At 40.1% G+C, this 8,468-nt stretch overlaps 1 long non-coding RNA gene across 1 annotated transcript in view; it reads left to right on the forward strand.

The window, feature by feature from the left end:
* LOC123785092 (uncharacterized) overlaps positions 1-8,468 on the forward strand; it is a 106,742-nt gene that overhangs the window by 23,687 nt on the left and 74,587 nt on the right. The window contains exon 4 of the long non-coding RNA XR_006777600.2: positions 555-640. This is a non-coding gene — a long non-coding RNA (uncharacterized LOC123785092). The remainder of the gene's footprint in view (positions 1-554; positions 641-8,468) is intronic.

The raw sequence follows: 8,468 nt of genomic DNA on the forward strand, positions 1-8,468 counted from the left end.
TTAATGTCCATCATTCAGTTGCCCCATCCCCCACCGTCTGCCCCTCCTGCAGCCCTCAGTTTGTTTCCTATGAAGTACAAGTGGATTTGGTAGCAATCTTCCTTCCTCTCCCCGGCATCTTCACAAAAACGATCATGCAGAAATTTGACCACTTCCCTAAAGGAAGTTTAGGCTTTACCAGCCATGTCCAGTAGAGGTCGCAACAACGCTTATGATAGTCCCTGAAACCATACCCAAACCCATGCTTGGTCATTCTACTTTAAGCAATAATGAGCACACGGAGACTCCCTTTTATTACAGCACTTCCTCAAAATGCAATTGCAACTTGTCACAGATCCATTGTCAGCCTGCTTGCCTGTGCCCTAGCCTGGCTGGGAGAAAAACAAATGAACACACCCAGTTAATTGCAAAAGTTGGGAGGCAGTATTCTCTCTCTCTCTCTCTCACACACACACACACACACACTCTCTCTCTCTCTCCTTCCTTTTATTGCCCAATTTATTGTAAAATACAAAAGGTCATCTTTGTTAAAAGTAATTTTTCCCATTTTCCAGTTGCTCAATTATTATACTGAATGGAGAAAATGTAGACAACAGAGAAGCAGACAAACAAAAGCAGTCACCAACAATCCATCACACAGGTAACCACTCTGTACTCTGGCACGGATGGCATCACAGTGCATCACGAATGTCTCTATGTCAGCAAGTATTTATCTTCAACACGAATTTTACTGACAGTTAAAAAAATTAATTTAATACAGGTGTTTGGGTGGCTCAGTCGGTTGAGCATCTGACTCTTGATTTCAGCTCAGGTCATGATCTCAGGGTCATAGGATCAAGCCCCGGGTCCAGCTCCATGCTCACTGTGGAGTTTGCTTGGGCTTCTGTCCTTCCCTCTCTCTCTCTCTGCCTCTCACCCCTCTAAATAAATAAATAAAAATCTTTAAAAAACTAATTTTTATAGTATATCATACTTCTTTTTAAAAAATTAATTTTAGGCTGGTGATGGGTAGTAAGGAGGGCACGTATTGCATGGTGTGCTGGGTGTTATACACAACTAATGAATCATTGAACTTTACATCAAAAACCAGGGATGTACTGTATGGTGACTAACATATAATAAAAAATATTATTATAATAAAAAAATAAACAAAAATTAATTAACATTAAAAATCAAGTATAATTCACATATAAGTAATATAATGATATCAGGTATACAATGTAGTGATTCAACACTTCCATACATTATCAGTGCTCATCACCAAAAGTGTACTTTCAATCCTCTCCATCTATTTCACCCATCCCCACCCCCCAGCTCTTCTCTGGCAACACCAGTTTGTTCCCTGTAGTTAAGAGTCTCGTTTTTTGTTTGTCTCTTTTTTCTTTGTTCATCTGTTTGGTTTCCTTTTTTAAAAGATTTTTAAAAATTTGTTTATTTGAGAGAGAAGGAGAGAGCACCGGTGGAGGAGGATCAGAGGGAGATGGAGAAGCAGGCTCCCCACTGAGTAGGGAGGCTGAGGTAAAACCCTGGAATCATGACCTGAGTTGAAAGCAGATGCTTAAATGACTGAGCCACCCAGGCACTCTGTTTTGTTTCTTAAATTCCACATACGAACCAGTAATTCCTCTACTGGGTATTTACCCAAAGAAAATCAAAACACTAATTCAAAAAGCTATATGCACCCCTATGTTTATAGCAGCATTATTTACAATTGCCAAAGTCTGGAAGCAGCCCTAGTGTTCATCCACAGATGACGGATAAAGAAGATGTGGCCTATGTATGCAATGGAATATTACCCAGCCATAAAAAGAATGAAATCGTGCCATTTGCATGAATGATCTAGAGGGTGGAATGCTAAGTGACGTCAGTCAGTCAGAGAAAGACGGATACTGTGTGATCTCACTCATATGTGGAATTTCAGAATTTCGGTGACTTAACGTATCCCATCCTATGGGTCCGCTAGGGTTTACCTATCCATTGCCCTGTTGTGGGACATGTAGTCTGTTTCCGTGTTTTCCGTATTATGGCTCTCAGGGCGTGTTATGAGAGATGCTTACTCACACCCCGGAGGGTGCCTTCCAGCACGGTACCAGCGCTCGCCTTCCTGGGGTACAGCGAAGTACCCAACAGGTATGTTTGGAATGAGGGCTTGGGCTGGTGGTTCACACCTGCTTCTCCCGGGAACCCCTGTTCCCAGAGGGCAGGCTCTTACTCTGAGCAGCTGGGAGGGGAGACGTGTGATGGGGCAGGTGAATCTGTCTGCCTCGGGGTCAGTATTAGGAAGTGTGCTGAGGCTGCATCTCTAAGGTTTGCTCTCTGATCGCCTCGGCGCACATTGTGATTCTTCGTGTATCTGCCCTATTATGATTCTCTCCTTTGTATAATTTCAGAATTGGGATTTTGGGGGTTGAAGTTGAGTGTATTCTAGGTCTTTTGATACAATTTCATATCCTTCATGAGAAACTTGGTCCCAGTGTTGACTCCTGCCAGCAGAGATTAGAGTTAAGATTGTCTTTGAAAGTTTAATTTTTCTTTCATATATATATATAGGGTGTGATTATGGATCTATCTGTATATTATATATGTGGGATGGGATTTTAAATATACATTTATATTTAATATATACAATATATTAAATTTTAAATTACATACTATGAGTTATATTTATCTATTATATATGTGTATCTGTAAAGTATATAAAAATATACTTGGAATAAGAAAAAAATTGGGTTTTTTTAAATATATCATTTCATTTGTAGAAATAAAGGAATGTGTTCATTAACTAATCAAGAAGATCGGGATAAACTCCAAAGATATCAGCTGGGCTCTCTCTTCTCCCCTCACTCGAGGTCTTTTTTTTTTTTAATTTTTATTTTTTATTAATAATAGTATTTTTTATTATATTATGTTAATCACAATACAGTACATCCCTAGTTTTTGATGTAAAGTTCCATGATTCATTACTTGCATATAACACCCAGTGCTCCATGCAATACGTGCCCTCCTTACTACCCATCACCAGCCTATCCCATTCTGCACCCCCTCCCCTCCGAAGCCCTCAGTTTGTTTCCCAGAGTCCATAGTCTCTCATGCTTCATTCCCCCTTCTGATTACCCCCCCTTTCTTTATCGATGACCAGCAGTCATTGCCTTGAGAAGCTGGACTTTGTTTCATGGGTCACAGATGTGAAGACTCCAGGGGAGTTTGAATCATTTATTCTACATAGTGGTTTCCATGTTTTACCAGGAATATGGTAGCATTGTAGATATCCACTTTTTTTTACATAGACTTGAAACGAAGTGAACAAAAATTCCACTGTCGTTCGGTGATGTTGAGAGAACCTGAACCCACCTTGCCCTTAGTACCGGGTGAAATTGGCGGTGATGTGCTCATGGTCGGAGGGTTTGTAATCGGCCACTCCTGGAAACAAGCAGAGAAGAACATGAGGCGACCGTGGTGCGTGTAACGACCCCCAGCTCGCAAAGGACCAGCCCCTTGCTAGAGGAGTAAAGTCATCCCAGGGTGAAATGGGCAGCTAGACTCATGTGGAGGAGCACAGAACTGAGATGTAGGGGGTCTTTGTTTCCAGGCTCAGGGTTGCATGTGGAGCATGTCTTTGGACAAGCCCCTCAAGTTGTGAGAACCTCCTTTGCCCTATGTCTAAAATCACACTGATAATACTAACCCTGAAAAACGTTTTCAGGGTTAAGAATAGTGACTGCCAGATGCCAATATAGTACCCGACACATAGTAAGTGTGCAATAAAATGGCTTATTTAAGCCAAATTTAGAGCATTCAAGGTAGGAACTCATGTTCACTTTTGAAGATTTTGCAAAAAATAGGGAAGGGCAGTGGGTTGAGAATTCTTGTGTTTCGGGGCAGAGAAGTTAGATGATGGCAGTACTGATGATTAGCTTTCAAGTCACCGGGCAGTGGAAAGGTAATTCCAGGCCCAGATCTTTCTGGATGTCCGAGGCCTTTCTGTTTACCATTCTTTCGCCAGAGAAAAAAGGCAATTGGCAGACATGAGAATAAGCATGATTTAGGCTCTCATGCAATTCTTGAAATGAAGGTGGTAGGAAAACTAATAATACTAATATTTAGCATTTGTGAATGCATGCTATGCGGAAGACATTGTACTTATTCATTTTAAACATGTTATTTCCAATTTTCACACTACGCCAAGCAATGGTGTTTACTATTTCCATTTCCTAACACTGGAAACTGGTTCTGAGAAGATTGATGCCTTGCCTAATGCAGCTAGTAAGTAAGAGAAGGGGCTTCTGACCAAGCCTTAGGTAACCTTGAGATCGTTATTATGTGCTTTGCTGCAGTTGAACAAATTCTGACTGGCCAGATTTTGTTAAATACCTGACAGGCTCTGAGAAAACATCTGTCCCATCGTAATCTTGGATAGTGAAGCATCTTATAAAGCTGCAGCCTCAGCTCTGCTGTGACTCTGTGTGGCTTCACATCTCCCTGCACGGTGACAATGAACATCCCCTTGACTAGGGAACATCATCCGTAGATAAAACCTCACACATGGCTCTTTACCTTGGAGGGTATTTTAGTATTTGTGCAGAATTTTAAAGAATGTTAAGGTTTTGCTGAAGTCTGAGTTTCATTCTTGCCTCTTTCCCCACACAAACGTGCATAAACATTCTTCTCTTTGGAGATTTTGAAGAATCGTTAGAGCAAGAAGGTGAATGAATGTTGAGTGAAGCTGTGGGGGAAGGACAGTCATGCCACAGTTCGGAAGCATGGGCTCGATGATCACTCAGTCCCACTCTAGATGCAGGACTTGTGCAAGTCCCTTTAACGCCTCCAAGACTTAGTTTCTTTCTCTGTAGAAAAGAGAATCACCAATACCTACAGAGTTGACGTGTGAAATACGATAACATCACTGTGTGAAGAGCTATGTTTTCCATCCCCCATATTTGTTTCCCTCTGGCGATGAAGTCACTGTGCTTTTGTTTTACACATTGATGTTTAATTTTTAAATCCTAACGTGGTCATCTTCTTAGATCACATACTACTTTTTCTACTTGTTTATTTATTTATTTATCTGTCTCTCACTTTATCTGCTTTTTTCTTTTTTCAGCTCTTATTGCTTTAAGTAGGTCAATTTACTTTTCTTGGTCACTGGATATGTCCCCATTGGCTCAGAGTGGAGTCAGGATTCTTGATTTTTGAAAAAGCTATTGTAGAAAGCCAGCCACCTGTTCTATCTATCATCCATCTATCTACCCATCATTTATGTATCATTCAGTCGAATCACTGTATATATATTCATAATATGTATGTGTACGTACATACACACGTAATATATATGTGTCATCAGTGTATACACGAGTATCGTATGTATTCATACAATCTCATGGTTACTTGATTAAATGAATGAATAAATGAAATAAGGAAATGAAAGAAAGTAGCCTGCAGACTATGGAAGAAATTCCCAGATTCCCTTCTTTTTCTCACCTTCATTCAAAGGTGTTTTGCCACTAAGGAATTGCCAGTATGTCCGCTCCTGAACACTTTCAGTAACATTGTTGATAGAGGATACGACAAGTCCCCAGGATGTCATCGTGGTTTCAAATCTGTAAGAATAAAATCATATGTGATTAACCTGATTTAGGTCAAGCAATAAGGGGTTAAGGTGAAGGGACAGAGACATTCTAAATGCTTTAGAGATCAGATAAAACCATGCTCAAAGTATCATGTCATCCACATAAAGTATCCCCAAATTACTAGAACTCATACAGCAATTCAGCAATGTGGCAGGATACAAAATCAATGCACAGGAATCAGTTGCTTTTCTACACACTAACAATGTAACTGTAGAAAGAGAAATTAAGGAATCAATTCCATTCACAATAGCACCAAAAACCATATACCTAGGAATAAACCTAACCAAAGAGGTGAAGGATCTCTACTGTAGAAACTACAGAACACTTAGAAAAGAAATTGAGGAAGACACAAAAAGATGGAAAAACATTCCATGCTCATGGATCAGAAGAATAAACATTGTTAAAATGTCTATCCTGCCCAGAACAATTTACACTTTCAGTGCCATCCCTATTAAAATGCCATTGGCGTTTTTCAAAGAGCTGGAAAAAACAATACTAAAATTAGTATGGAACCAGAAAAGACCCTGGATTACCAAGGGAATGATGAAAAGAAAACAAAACTGGGGGCATCACGTTGCCTGACTTCAAGCTATATTACAAAGCTGTGATCAAATAATGAATCATGGAACACTACATCAAAAACTAAGGATGTACTGTGTGGTGACTAACATAACATAATAAAAAATTATTATTAAAAAAACAAAACAGGGGCGCCTGGGTGGCACAGCGGTTAAAGCGTCTGCCTTCGGCTCAGGGCGTGATCCCGGCGTTCCGGGATTGAGCCCCACATCAGGCTCCTCCGCTATGAGCCTGCTTCTTCCTCTCCCACTCCCCCTGCTTGTGTTCCCTCTCTCGCTGGCTGTCTCTGTCTCTGTCGAATAAACAAATAAAATCTTTAAAAAAAAAAAAAAAAAAAAAAAAAAAACAAAAAAAAACACCAAAGCTGGCATGGTATTGGCACAAAAACAGACACATGGACCAATGGAACTGAATAGAGACTCCAGTAATGGACCCTCAATTCTATAGTCCACTAATTTTTGACAAATCAGGAAAAAATATCCAATGGGAAAAAAGACAGTCTCTTCAATAAGTGGTGCTGGGAAAATTGGACAGCTGCATGTAGAGTAATGAAACTGGACCATTTCCTTACACCATAGACAAAGATGAACTCAAAATGGATGAAAGACCTCAATGTGAGGCAGGAATCCATCGAAATCCTAGTGGAGAACGTAGGCAGTAACCTCTTTGACATTGGCCACAGTAACTTCCTTCAAGACACGTCTCCAAAGGCAAGGGAAACAAAAGCAAAAATGAACTTTTGGGACTTCATCAAGATAAAAAGCTTCTGCACAGCAAAGGAAACAGTCAACAAAACTAAGAGGCAACCTACAGAATGGGAAAAGATATTTGCAAATGACATTACAGATAAAGGGGTGATATCCAAGATCTATAAAGAACTTATCAAACTCAACATCCAAAAAACAAATAATCCAGTAAAAAAATGGGCAGAAGACATGAACAGACACTTCTCCAAAGAAGAGATATGAATGACTAACAGACACATGAAGAAATGCTCAACATCATTAGCCATCAGGGAAATTGAAATCAAAACCACATTCTGATACCACCTTACACCACTTAGAATGGCAAAAATTGACAAGGCAAGAAACAACAAATGTTGGAGAGGATGTGGAGAAAGGGGATCCCTCTTACACTGTTGGTGGGAATGCACGTTGGTACAGCCACTTTGGAAAACACTATGAAGGTTCCTCAAAAAGTTGAAAATAGAGTTACCCTATGACTGAGCAATTGCTCTACTGGATATTTACCCCAAAGATACAGATGTAGTGAAAAGAAGGGACACATGCACCCCAATTTCCATAGCAGCAATGTCCACAATAGCCAACTGTGGAGGGAGCTGAGATGCTCTTCAATAGACCAATGGATAAAGAAGATGTGGTTCATATATACAATGGAATATTACTCAGCCATCAGAAAGGATGAATACCCACCATTTGCATCGACGTGGATGGAACTAGAGGGGATTATGCTAAATGAAATAAGTCAAGCAGAGAAAGACAATTATCATACAGTTTCACTTATATGTGGAACATAAGGAATAGCATGGAGAACATTAGGAGAAGGTAGGGAAAAATGAAGCAGAGGAAATCAGAGGGAGAGATGAACCATGAGAGACTATGGACTCTGGGAAACAAACTGAGGGTTTCAGAGGGGAGGGGTGTGGGGGAATGGGTTAGCCTGGCAATGGGTATTAAGGAGGGCATATACTGCAATGAGCACTGGGTGTTATATGCAAATAATTAATCATGGAACACTACATCACAATCTAATGAGGTACTGTATGGTGATTAACATAACATTATAAAAAAATATAAAAAAGAAAAATAGGTCTGACAGCTGCTGCCCCATGTGAATAGCACCATGGAGGTCTCCTGTCTCTAAATGAGCTTTCAAGATGAGACACAGACTAAAGGGGATAGGATCCATTGCTGTCTAGTTATGAGGGCATCTGTCATATCCAGTTAATGAAGAATCGGGTGGAGTTGATCCAGAGGTTTGAGGACCAGTACCAGAAAGCAGTGGTCAAATCCTAACTATAAAGCAGGGCTGCCGGTGGAGGGGAGGAAGCTAAGAGTATTATGAAGGAAACAGGAGGAATGAGGGAGACATTGATAAAATAACTAATTCTGCGTGAAGGCATCTTCCTTTTGGGGGTTGCTTTATTTAATGATTTTATTTATTTATTTATTTATTTATTTATTTATTTATTTATTTGAGAGAGAGAGGGAGAGGGAGGTAAGGAGCAGAGTGGGAGGGAGA

The sequence above is a fragment of the Ursus americanus genome, chromosome 24 (genome assembly GCF_024610735.1).
Source record: "Ursus americanus isolate L20-20 chromosome 24, mUrsAme1.1.p, whole genome shotgun sequence".
Classification (NCBI taxonomy): Eukaryota; Metazoa; Chordata; class Mammalia; order Carnivora; family Ursidae; genus Ursus; species Ursus americanus.